Here is a 12,540-nt window from a genome sequence, read left to right as displayed (position 1 = left end):
TTTTGTCTTCCGGAGCAACCACTACGCGTACTGAAGCCCTGCTTCCCAGGAAGTGGCCAGACATCGCCTGCTGATGGGAAGTAGAGAATAATATCATTTGTTTTTCTTTGCTTTCGCGCACGACCTTTGCTTTCACTTTATTAAACTGTCCTTATCTTGACCCATGAGCCTTTTGTTATATTTTCTCCCCCCTGTCCAGCTGAGGAGGGGGAGTGATAGAGCGGCTTTGGTGGGCACCTGGCGCCCAGCCAGGGTCAACCCACCACACCCAGGCAGCAACTAAGCACCACGCAGCTGCTCACTCACTGCCCCCCCACCCAGTGGGATGGGGGAGAAAATCGGGAAAAAAAAGTAAAACTCGTGGGTTGAGATAAGAACGGTTTAATAGAACAGAAAAGAAGAAACTAATAATGATAACACTAATAAAATGACAACAGTAATAATAAAAGGATTGGAATATACAAATGATGCACAGTGTGATTGCTCACCACCCACCAATCTACGCCCCGTTAATCCCCGAGCGGCGATCCCCCGCCCCCATCCCCCCAGTTTCTCTACTAGATGTGATGTCACATGGTATAGAATACCCCTTTGGCCAGTTTGGGTCAGCTGCCCTGGCTGTGTCCTGTGCCCCTCCAGCTTTCTCGCTGGCTGGGCATGAGAAGCTGAAAAATCCTTGACATTAGTCTAAACATTACTTAGCAACAACTGAAAACATCAGTGTTATCAACATTCTTCACATACTGAACTCAAAACATAGCACTGTACCAGCTACTAGGAAGACAATTAACTCTATCCCAGCCTGTGATGGGTTGACCCTGGCTGGTTGCCAGGTGCCCACCAAAGCCATTCTATCACTCCCCCTCCTCAGCTGGACAGGGGATAGAAAATATAACAAAGAGCTTGTGGGTCGAGATAAGGACAGGAGAGAGATCACTCACCAATTACCGTCACGGGCAAAACAGACTCAACTTGGGGAAAATTAACTCACTTTATTACAAATCAACCAGAGTAGGGTAATGAGAAATAAAACCAAATCTCAGAACACCTTCCCTCCACCCCTCCCTTCTTCCCGGGCACAACTTCACTCCCAGATTCTCTACCAACCCCCCCAGCGGCACAGGGGGACGGGGAATGGGGTTTACGGTCAGTTCATCACACGTTGTTTTCTGCCGCTTCATCCTCCTCAGGGGCAGGACTCATCACACTCTTCCCCTGCTCCAGCATGGGGTCCCACCCATGGGAGACAGTCCTCCACGAACTTCATCCAACGTGGGTCCTTCCCACGGGCTGCAGTTCTTCACGAACTGCTCCAGCATGGGTCCTTTCCACGGTGTGCAGTCCTTCAGGAGCACACTGCTCCAGCGTGGGTCCCCCACGGGGTCACAAGTCCTGCCAGAAAACCTGCTCCGTGGGCTCCTCTCTCCACAGATCCGCAGGTCCTGCCAGGAGCCTGCTCCAGCGCGGGGTTCCCACGGGGTCACAGCCTCCTTCAGGAACCCACCTGCTCCAGCGTGGGGTCCTCCACGGGCTGCAGGTGGATATCTGCTCCACCGTGGACCTCCCTGGGCTGCAGGGGGACAGCCTGCCTCACCATGGTCTTCACCACGGGCTGCAGGGGAATCTCTGCTCCGGCGCCTGGAGCATCTCCTCCCCCTCCTTCTTCACTGACCTTGGTGTCCGCAGGGTTGTTTCTCTTACATGTTCTCACTCCTCTCTCCAGCTGCCGTTTACTGTCTGTCCCAACTTTTTTCCTTCTTAAAAATGTTATCACAGAGGTGTTACCACTATCGCTGGCTCGGCCTTGGCCGGTGGCGGGTCCGTCTTAGAGCCAGCTGGTATTGGCTCTCTCTCGAACACAGGGGAAGCTTCCAGCAGCTTCTTACAGAAGCCACCCCTGTAACACCCCCCGCTACCAAAACCTTGCCACACAAAGCCAATACACAGCCGAAACCAGGACATCACCATCCCCACCCATGCTGGGATGTGCCTGGCAGAGAAACCGGGCAGCACGGGGTGACTTGGGCAAGTGTCACTGGGAGGGAGCTGGCTGGGACCCAGGAGCCCTGGATGCTTTGCTGCGGTGGGAGGGGTTGTCCCCACCGCAGCACTGAGCAGGAACAGTGCCAGGCATGCAAGGGTCACAAAAAGCAGTCCTTCCCTTTGGGGCAGGTGTTTGCAGCCTCTTACAGATCAGGTAAGTGCCCCCAGTGACCAGCAGACAAGGTATGGGTCCTGGACACGGTGTGTCCCACAGGCTTTTGCTGCCTCTGCCCCTTCCTCCCACTCCTCCTCTCCAAGACCCATCCATGCCCATGTCTGTGCTGGACAGACTCAGCTCCCTGCGGCTTGCCATCATTTGGTTTACATGTAGAAATTGAAACATGGGGTAGGAACTCATCCACAATCACCCAGCTCCAGCACAGTCCATGCACCAGGGCCAGGGCTCATGCTCAAGCTGCCCCTCTCCCTGTTGGCTGCCCACATGCAGATGCCCAGCACCCTCCAAGATGCCCACAGGTGGCAGGGACATCCCTGCAGGGCCAGAGGATGTGACCAGGACACAGATCTGCACCCTTTGGTACCCAGAGACCAGGTGGGACCCCAGGGCACCTCAAAGGACACCAAAGCCCTGCGGGGTGGCCGGAGATGGACAAGGATACTCAGCCACGGGCACCTGCACTGTGGGTCCGGCTCTGTCCAAGCTCCAGCTGAAGTGACTGCAAGTAGCAGCTCCTCAGAGCCATCACCAGAACAAATGCACATTGCTGCCCACCAAACACCTTCCCCCTGCAGCTCACTCTGTCTTGTTGTCCCTCGACATGCAGTAGGTATTGATCAGCCCGCAGAATCTCTCTCCTGATTCCTCCTGCGGTATCCCTCTGCTCAGAGTATCTCTCAATCTGCTCCGCTGTATGCCGTGCCCATCTATACCTCCAGTATCTATCTGTGCTGCCTCCACCGCAGCCGTCAATAGCCATTTGTCTGGGGGATTTCTCTTTCTCTCCAGCTAGGAGTGTCATCAGACCCCGGCAGTGCAAAGATGCCGAGCAGGAGGATGGAGGGGACATGGCCCTGCTTGCTGCCCTGGGGAGAGCCTGACCATGGACACACTTCATGACACATGTGCAGAGCCTCAGAGCTGCTGCTGTCACTGTGGAGGCTTTAGGGAGGAACTGAGTCATGCTGGTCCATCTGAGCTGGGTCCCTTGGTGGTCATGCCCAGGGCGATGGGACATGCTGCACCCCATGCAGACCTCAGTGCTGCCACTAACCAGCCTAGCCATGTCCCCCACCCTTGGGTGACACCTTGATCCCAGCACCCCAACCCCTCTGCCCTGGAGGAGGGGAGCTTCCCCGAATGCCTGGGTTCCTGCTGGGCCATGGAGAAGTCCCGTCACCCATCACCATGTCCGACTCATCCCACCCAGCCCAGCCTTCAGCTCTGGCTCCCTCCTTGCCCCAGTGTGCAGGGAATGGGGCATGGCCCAGTGCAGAGGGTGCCAGCACCCTGGATTGCAGTGCACCCGCACCAGGAGGGGAGGCTGGAGCCCTGTGTGATGGGGACCTGTGGAATGAGTCCCAGGGGGCAGCTGGCCCTGTGGGTCCCCCTGAAATGGGGCTGAGTCATATCTTCCCAGGGGCAACTCAGAAGGATCGTTGGCCAGTCACTGACAAACTGATGCTTGGGGGGCTGGCAAGCGCCAGAAGGTCCCTACCCTTGCTGCGGCAGGATGGGATAGGCCAGGGCGAGCTACAACTGTCCAGCCCTGAAATGGGATGGCTGACAGCTGCTTTATCTCCTGCGCAAAGATAAACAGTGCCCAGGGGCCCTGCGGGGTTGGGAGCTGCCCTGCTCTCCCAGGGAAGGGGATAATTTTTCCAGGAGAGCTTCCCTGGTGAGGATGTTATGCCATGCTGGGTGCCACTGGCAGCCCCAGGGCAGGTGCGAGGAGCCAGGGGGTCACCAGCACCATGGCAGGACGAGGGGCAGTTTCTCCAGAGATGCTCGTGGGGAAGCCGGAAAGCCCAGAAGTGGCAGCTTTTCCTCACAAAGAGATGTGGCGAAGGCGGCAGAGGTTCAGCCTGGGCTGTGGAGCCCAAGAGCAAAGCCAGCTCCCACCACAGCTGTGGCCAGCAGCTGTTTCCACAAGGTGTTCCAGGGAAAGGGCAGGACTCAGCTTGCGCTGGGCTGTGAAAGGCAGCTGCCCCTGGCCCCTGTGGCACACAGGTGGCCCCGGAGGGGACAGAACCAGCGGCCCTTGACACCCAGAGCTCCTGTCACCCCGTGCCACCAACACCCAGTGCAGCAGCATGAGGTCTCGGTGACAAGCTGCCCTGGCTGTGGGATGGGGCCAAAGCCACTGTCCCTTGTGTCCCAGTGTTGCAGGATGCTTCTGCTGCTTGTCCCCCAGGGACCCATGCAAACCCTGAAGCTGCCCTGGCCAAAAAAGCCCGGGAAAGAGCAGGTGCCTCCTTTGCCTCCTGCTAAAGCTGCCTCCATAGTAAAGAGGGATCAGGAAAAAACTGGCAGGCAGGCAGGTGGAGGGGGAGTGTGGGGACAGTGTGGGGATGCTGCCGGCAGGGGAAGCCCTGTGCTTTGCCACAGGCCTTGGCCCACCTGGGGCAGTGAGGTGCTGTGGGTGCAGCAGTGGGGCCAGGGTGCTGCATGCTCACCCTGGCTCACACCCTTGTCCAATGTCTGGAGACGTGCTTGATGGTACCCCATTGCCTCAGTTTACCCTTCTGCAGGGACACAGGGCAAGCTAGTGGCACTGAGTCCCTCCAGTGACAGAGATGCGTGGCCTCATCCTGCCCATGCCAGGCAGGGGCCAGGGCTCTGGGAGCCTGTTTGGGGGTCCAGGCCACATTGCAGTCTGACCCCTCCAACTGGGGTCTGGGCACACACAAAACCCCTCAGGAGGACCCCTCAGTGGCCCCAGCCTGTGGGCAGGTCTCAGGCCCCAGCTTGGGGTGTGCTGCAGTGACCTCATGGCTCTTGCAGATGGAGGTCAGGGCTCAGCACTTGCAGCTCACCTGAAATGCCCTTTTGTGCCTGCACACGGATTGACAGTGTGGGTACACACACCCACTCCCCTAAACACACACACGTGCACATGCCTGCCTGTGCACACAATGCACACCCCCACCTCTCCCAACACAGACTGCACACACCTACAGGTGAGCACACAAAACGCTCACACCCAGCTGCTGGCATACACATATAAGCACTTATTGTTGTCCCCAATAGCATACACACACTCAGCCCCTCTGACAGTGCACACGGCTGCATGTATGCATGTGCATGCAAACAGCTCCACACAATGTATGCACATCCTCCACGGCCCCAGGGCATATGCACACCTTAAACACAGTGTGCACACACACATGCATGCAGTGAGACGGGGAGCCAAAGGAACCTTAGTAGATATAGTAGATATATGGATGTAGATAGGAACTGTTTAATAATTATCCAGCTTATAATGAAGTTAAAGAAATTTCAGTAGAGGTAGACATGGCCCAAGAGGATGAGAAGTGATGCTTAATGTTTGCATTGTTGAGGCTGGCTGGGGCAGGAGATAGTCCCTGATAAGAAGCAGCAGTCGACCCCAAAAACCAGCCAAGACCGGCCTTGTGACTTTTTGGAACTAATTTTAATATGAAGCGGGGATAGATCATGCCTATGTATAGGCGTATTGTGAAACTCTATGTATATGTAACACTTGACTGTATAAATTTGAAGCGAACTGCCGAGTCAGGCGCACGACTTTGGTGGGACTACCCCCCGTGCTGCCCAGCGCTGAATGAACATACCTACTTTACAATCTCACTGATTGTGGAGTCCGTTTCCGCACGTCAGTTTGGCGAGCCAGGCAGGAGACTCTCTGCTCGGCTGCGGGACCGACTGCGGAGCGGACGCCCCTCGGCGCGCCCCGAGCACTTTCCTCGGAGGAGCCTCCGCTGCCAGCCGCTCACCGCGGGAGCAGACAACGACCTCCTGAAGCCGCGGACCAAACGGTATGTGTCACAAAGGGAGCCTGTAAAGGTACAGGCTGGGGCAGCTGGTAAATCGCACAGAGACGTCTGGCGTGCAGCAGAGTCCCCGTATGGGAGGAGGGTACCCTGTATGGTAACAAGGGGGATTTGCTGACCGATAGAGCGGCCGCCAGCGATCTTGGGGGTAGATCGAGCAAATCCGGGGTGACTGCTACATCCCAGTATCGGGAGCCAGGACGGACCTGTCGATGACTGGTATATAAGAGGCAGGAGAAGGGTAAGCGCACCCCCTTGCAATTGCACTTGGTACATTTTTGCAGCTGCTGAAAGGTTGTCAACTGGAGCGATGACTGTATGATGTGAATGTTTGGAAATTTAATGTTAAAAATTGTGTGTGAGTATGTGGAAATGTTATGTTGAGATTTATATGTGTATATATGCTTGTTAATGTGTAAATGTCTAAAACCGTGCATTGAATGTTTGAGTAAAAGAGACGCAGCTCAGCTGCGGAGCATGTGTGGAGTTCTGATCCACAGTTTCGTAACTCCACAAGGGGTACGGCCGGAGACGAACAAAAGTGTGATTCCCTGATAATTTGGAACTTAAATTTATACGTTAGTGTTGTAATTGTAATTTTGAGTTTGATTATCTTAATCATTTTGTGGTGTTGGTATAAGAAAGTCCCTGTATGGTGCATCGCATACATGTGGGTATTTGAATGGTGTCTTTTACATCCAGGAAATGAGTGTATGCCCTCATATGTCCTGGAATGTGTGTGGTGTAAACAGAGGTTGCAAATAGATTGTGGAGGGGATATTGAATGCCCTGAGTGTCGGGTTTGGACTCCCTGGGATAAGAAGGGACGAGCTACGTACACAGTTGAGATTGTTTGTGGTTGGAAAGGTAGCCGAAATAGTGAAATTGGTGTGTGGAAAGGAAAATTTAATCCCGGAAATTCGGGACGTGTGGGAGGAAAACTGGGAGAAGACTATAAAGAGGTGTAAGAAACGATTTGCATGGAAGCTTATTAAAAGGAGAAGTTATAAAATGGGAAACAATCAAGGGGGAATATTGAGGAAGAGTCCTCTGGGTTGTGTAATTGCCCACTGGAAAGATATTGTTGGGACCGGAGGTACGGAAAATAAAAAGAACCTTATTAAATATTGCAATCAATGGTGGCCGTTGTATAAGTTAGAAGGTGATGCTAAGTGGCCACTTAATGGGTCAATAGATTATAATAGTCTATTACAACTAATGCTGTTTTTAAGGAGAGAAGGAAAATGGGATGAGGTTTCGTATGCAGACATGTTTTTCACCCTCCGAAATCATCCAGAGTGGCAAAGGGACTGTGGAATGGTACCCCCACAGGACCCCATGGTGCTTGCACTTGAGCAAGAAAACAAGGAGCTTAGAGCCTCCCCCTCGACCACAGGAACAGGATGCAGACTCGGATAGAACTCCAACCCCCCCGGACAGCCCTGTATCTTCCCGTACTAGGAAGAAAACTACCTCAACAGCTTTACAAGCACCTCTCCGAGAGGCGGTGGGGCCGGATGGTGGGACGATGTTAATCAAAGTACCCTTTTCTACTGCTGACCTAGGGGAATAGAAAAAGGTTGCAAAAGATTATAGGAGTGATCCGGTAAGTGTAACTAAGCATTTCCAATTTATTGTAAAACAGCATAACCCTGATTGGAAGGATATACAGCTATTATTAAAATATATGACTGAGACAGAGAAACAGCTGATTTTAAAAACAGCAGGGAACCTTGCTGAAGACCATTATAAGATTACAGGAGGGGACATTAAGAAATATTTCCCTCTCCAAGACCCAAAGTGGGATGTTAATAGATCTGCACATATGGAAAGATTGCAGGGGTATCAGGAGTGGATTACAAAAAGAATACAGAAGGCAATCCCCAAAACTATAAATTGGTCAGCTTTATATGCAAACAGAATCCTTCCGAGTCTCCATCTGAATTCCTGGATCGACTGAGGGATGTAATGCGCCGCAGCACACCACTGGATCCTGGGTCAGAGGTAGGAGTACAACAATTGGTCTCCCTGTTTTTGGGTCAATCTACAGGGGATATAAGGCGCAAACTTCAGAAATTACGCCCTACAGAGGGTAGGAATTTAGAAATATTATTGGATGAAGCATGGAGAGTATTTAGTAACAGAGAGGAAGGATATAGGCAGGGGCAAAGGAAATTAATGACTGTTATCCAGGAAGAAAGAGGAAGAGGGCCTAGACGAGACTTGCCCCGACTGGGCAAGGATCAATGTGCTTTGTGTAAGAAATTTGGTCATTGGAAAAAGGAATGCCCAAGGAACAAGGAGGATCAGAGGGCTCAAACAGGAAGAACGGTAGCCCATGTGAAGGGAGATTGACAGGACCCTGGGGAATCTACCCTAGCGGATCCACTGGTTATAATTAAGCTAGGGAAAACACAACAAGAGGTAAAATTTTTGGTAGATACGGGGGCAACATACTCGGTTCTGAACCAAGCTTGGATGCCCCTGGGAGATGATTATGTCATGGTGAAAGGAGCGACTGGCCAAAGTGAAAAGGCATATTTTTGTAAACCTTTAGAATATAAATTAGGAAAACAGTGGGGCATTCGTAAATTTTTATATATGCCCAACTCCCCAAAGGCACTTTTGGGAAGGGACTTGTTGGAACAATTGGGAGCAAAAATTGTATTCGAAAAGGGAGAAATTACTCTGGAGGTAAAAGATCAGCAATATGTTCAAATATTGAGCCTAACCTTAACCAGTCTCCCCCTAGAAGGAAGCATTAACAAGGACATCTTAAACCAAGTGTACCCAGGGGTATGGGCTACTGATGCACCTGGAAGAGCAAAAAGTGCTCCACCTGTTGAAGTTAGGATCAAGGAAGGCCAAAAGCCAGTAAGAATTAAACAATATCCCCTAAAGAAGGAAGACAGAGAAGGAATCCGGCCGGTGATAGAAAAATTTTTGCAGTTGGGATTACTAAAAGAGTGTGAGTCTGAATTCAATACCCCTATATTACCTGTTCAGAAGCCCGATGGGTCACATCGGGTGGTCCAAGTCTTATGGGCGGTGAATAAGATAACTGAAGATCTTTACCCAGTAGTGGCGAACCCATATACCCTGTTCACCGTATTAACACATGAATTGACTTGGTTGACTGTTTTAGATTTAAAGGATGCTTTCTTTTGCCTCCCTCTCCATGAAGCCAGCCAAAAATTATTTGCATTTGAATGGGAAAACCCCAAGAGTGGTCGAAAGACCCAGCTCACTTGGACGGTGTTGCCACAAGGATTCAAGAATAGTCCTACCATTTTCGGCAATCAGCTTGCGAAAGACTTAGAATCCTGGGAAACCCCGTCTGAGGAGGGGAAGCTGTTGCAGTATGTGGATGATATCCTGATCACCACCAAGACAGAGAAAGATTGTATAATATGGACGGTGAGTCTGTTGAATTTCCTGGGACTTCAAGGGTACCGGGTATCCAAGAAGGTGGCACAGGTAATGCAACGCAAAGTGAATTACTTGGGCTATGAAATTAGTGCGGGACAAAGAACTTTGGGACAGGCCCGTAAAGAGGCAATATGCCAAACTCAGAGACCTCAGACAGTAAAAGAGTTGCGGACTTTTCTGGGAATGACGGGGTGGTGCCGATTGTGGATCTATAATTATGGATTGCTTGTTAAACCACTGTATGCGCTGACAGCCACTGAGCAGAAACACCTTGAGTGGAACAAGGAGACCGAACGAGCCTTTGAGCTACTGAAAAAGGTTTTGATGTCAGCCCCGGCCTTAGGACTCCCAGATGTAAGCCGTTTCTTCTTTACTCCCACGAGAAGCAGGGCATTGCCCTGGGAATATTAGCACAAAACCTGGGCCCATATCGACGGGCAGTTGCCTACCTCTCTAAGCAGTTAGACACGACTGCAAAAGGTTGGCCTGGATGCCTGCGGGCGGTTGCAGCTGTAATACTGAACATACAGGAAGCCCGAAAGTTTACTCTGGGCCAGAAAATGACTGTTCTGGTGTCTCACACAGTATCAACAGTACTGGAAGCAAAGGGTGGACATTGGCTCTCTCCACAAAGATTCCTGAGATATCAAGCTATATTGGTAGAGCAGGATGATGTGGAGATTGTAGTCACTAACATTGTCAACCCAGCTTCTTTTCTCAGCAGGAACACAGGAGAACCAGTACATCATGACTGTTTGGAAACCATTGAAGCAACATACGCCAGTCGCCCAGACCTGAAAGACAGCCCCATGGAAAACGGGGAAACGTGGTTCACAGACGGAAGCAGTTACGTCCTAAATGGTAATCGACATGCGGGATACGCCATCACCACCAGCCAAGAGGTAATAGAATCAGGGGCTTTGCCCATGAACACCTCCGCACAGAAGGCAGAAATAATTGCTCTAACCCGCGCCCTGGAGTTGGCCCAGGGCAAAGTTGTGAACATTTATACAGACTCAAAATATGCCTTTGGAGTTGTACACGCACATGGAGCAATTTGGAAGGAGAGGGGACTATTGAATTCCCAGGGGAAAAATATCAAACACGCAGAAGAAATTCTGAAGTTACTGGAAGCTGTCCAGCTCCCTAAGAAAGTAGCAATTATGCATATTAAGGCACACCAGAAAGTGAGCTCAGATTTGGAAAAAGGGAATGAACTGGCAGACAGAGAGGCAAAACAAGTGGCCAAAACAAACGTAAAAATAGAAAGGGCTTTAATTCCTGATAGACAAATCTCCCTAAGAAGTAAACCAGAATATACAAGAGAAGATCAGAAGCTTATTACAGATTTAGAAGGGTCACATAATGAAGAGGGGTGGGCTCATACCCCACAGGGTAACTAATCATTCCCTCTTGATTACTGTGGCATTTGATACAGGAGGAGCATAGGAAAAGACATTGGGGGACAGAGGCTCTGTATAAACATTTGATAAGAGAAATTGTGGCTAGAAATTTATATACCACGGTGAGACAGGTGACTCAGCAATGCGATCTTTGCCTTCAGACTAATCCTAAGAATACCCCCAAACTAAAAATGGGTCAGATTGTGAAAAGGCAATGGGCCTGGACAGCAATGGCAAATTGATTTCACAGAACTTCCAAGAAAAGGGGGGTATCGATATTTACTAGTATTAACTGATACCTTTTCAGGTTGGCCAGAAGCATTCCCAACAAGAACGGCGAAAGCTTGGAAGGTAACTAAAATATTAGTGCAAGAGATAATACCACATTTTAGGGTTCCAGCAACCATGTCCTCTGACAGAGGACCACATTTTGTCTCAAAAATAGTACAACAAATTAGCCGCCATTTAGGTATAGATTGGCAGCTTCATACTCCATATCACCCCCAGTCGAGTGGTCAAGTGGAAAAAATGAACCACTTAATCAAACAACAAATTGTGAAATTGGGACAAGAAACAAATCTGACATGGCCTCAGTCTCTCCCTTTAGCCCTTCTGCGTATACGAACAAGACCAAGGGCGAGGGAAGGACTGAGCCCCTTTGAAATGTTGTATGGACGACCCTATGAAATACAGAAAGGGGTGTCTGTGCAAGCTGAAAACGAAATTGTGACCTCTTACATGGTAGCATTAGGTAAGCAACTTAATAAAATCAGGAAGCATGTAGCTGGGACTCGAGGGAGAGGTTTGGATGGACCTGTACATAATATACAACCTGGGGATTATGTATATGTAAAGTCTCTTACAGAAAAAACCCTGGAGCCACAGTGGGAAGGACCATTCCAAGTACTACTCACCTCCTTTACTGCAATCAGAATCAAGGAACAGGACGCTTGGATTCATCACACCAGAGTGAAAAAGACACCCAAAACTCCATGGAAAGTCACCACAAAACCCGAAGGACACTTAGTTTTTACGCAGTAATATGGGCAACCATAGAGACAAGGAGCTTAACATAGAATGGGAACATGTTTGTTCAACTCCACGAGAGTATTACAAAAATAGTGAATCAAACTGATTGCTGGATATATTCACGTTTTCCTAAGGGTCTCAGACGGGGCTACCCCATAATTACTACAAACCCAACTTTTACATTTAATGTCACAAGATGACACTTCATGGGGATTCACTGAGATATGGGAAAAATTAACCTCCTGGTTGCCAAATTTAGCATGGTTGAAGCAATTGTTTGTCACTATAATAATGATCATTCTCTTGTCTGATCCTTTACATAGTGGTTCAATGTAGCTTTTGGTGCTATAAGACTACAGGAGACTCTTACAGCGAATGGAAAAAGAATCAGTTGCAATGAAAACTCTAGTCCAACAAATATTTTGAGAAAATGCTAGATAGGGAAACAATGCATTAAAAGTACTAGAGTTGAATATAGTAAAAGAATTTACTATTTTCTAGAAAAGGGGGGACTGAGACAGGGAGCCAAAGGAACCTTAGTAGATATAGTAGATATATGGATGTAGATAGGAACTGTTTAATAATTATCCAGCTTATAATGAAGTTAAAGAAATTTCAGTAGAGGTAGACATGGCCCAAGAGGATG

The sequence above is a fragment of the Aquila chrysaetos genome, assembly GCF_900496995.4.
Source record: "Aquila chrysaetos chrysaetos chromosome W unlocalized genomic scaffold, bAquChr1.4 W_unloc_3, whole genome shotgun sequence".
NCBI classification, from domain to species: domain Eukaryota; kingdom Metazoa; phylum Chordata; class Aves; order Accipitriformes; family Accipitridae; genus Aquila; species Aquila chrysaetos.
This window is presented reverse-complemented; position numbering follows the sequence as displayed.